The sequence below is a fragment of the Ciona intestinalis genome, unplaced genomic scaffold, assembly GCF_000224145.3.
Source record: "Ciona intestinalis unplaced genomic scaffold, KH HT000592.1, whole genome shotgun sequence".
NCBI lineage: Eukaryota > Metazoa > Chordata > Ascidiacea > Phlebobranchia > Cionidae > Ciona > Ciona intestinalis.
In genome coordinates this window covers 5,709-6,579 of record NW_004190913.1, presented here as the reverse complement: position 1 = coordinate 6,579, position 871 = coordinate 5,709, and the positions used below count along the sequence as shown (strand labels likewise).

Here is an 871-nt window from a genome sequence, read left to right as displayed (position 1 = left end):
ACACTTTTCATTCTACTTTCTCTTCATTTAGTAGTTACCAAAGACCACTTAAATAATTATTAAACTGTATAACGGTGACTCCCATAGACCGTTGTTATTTGTTTAAAACACGATCAGGAAATTTGGATATTATGGGCCAAGGGTGTCCCATCTTTCCCCGCCCTACTATACATGTATACAAATTATATCTGGAACTTATCGTAATGAGAAAATACTTTTAACTTACGTTAATTCCTCGGTTATGAATAGCTCCCCCACAGCAGATTTGTGTGTTTGAATCGTAAGCCTCAGTTGTACCATCAGCCATCACGCAGCATGCGAGGGAAAGTCCTTGTTGGTCTACGGCTACATCGGTAATTGTATCTCCACAGCACATCTTAAGAAACAGAAAACTTAGTTTAAATATCCGATTAAAACAGGAAATTTTCGTTGTATAGTGGGGTGGATGGGTAACCGTCCCATTCGGTAGTAACATTCAAATATTTATAGAACCGTAACCTCCCGACTTCCATATAAACTGATGTTAATTGTTTAAAACACGGTCATAACATTTGGATATTATGTGCTAAAGGTGCTCCGTCTTGTCCACATATAATAACTTACCTGAGTGGCTGAGTTACCGATCGTACCACCGCAGCAAAATTGGCCAGTTTTGTTGTATCCTTGACCATTGCAACACATTTGAGTTGCTGTGTTGTATCCCCCCTTTGACCGTCCGTCGCTGCTGTAACAACAGCCGGCGTTTTGTTTTGGGATTCCTACGGCAATTGAACCGTCGTGGCAAGGACAGGATGAGTAACGTCGGTCGAAAGAGGTGTCGCCGCAACATTCAGTGTAAGCGGTATCCCCTGAAAATTAATAATCGTTAAAC

At 41.0% G+C, this 871-nt stretch overlaps 1 long non-coding RNA gene across 1 annotated transcript; it reads right to left on the bottom strand.

Moving 5' to 3' along the window:
- Positions 1-227: 227 nt before the first annotated feature.
- LOC113475481 lies at positions 228-864 on the bottom strand. Its single transcript, XR_003397230.1, has 2 exons — positions 604-864; positions 228-376 (listed from the first exon to the last, which is right to left on the bottom strand). It is a non-coding gene; the product is annotated as an uncharacterized LOC113475481 (long non-coding RNA).
- Between the last annotated feature and the right edge of the window lie 7 nt (positions 865-871).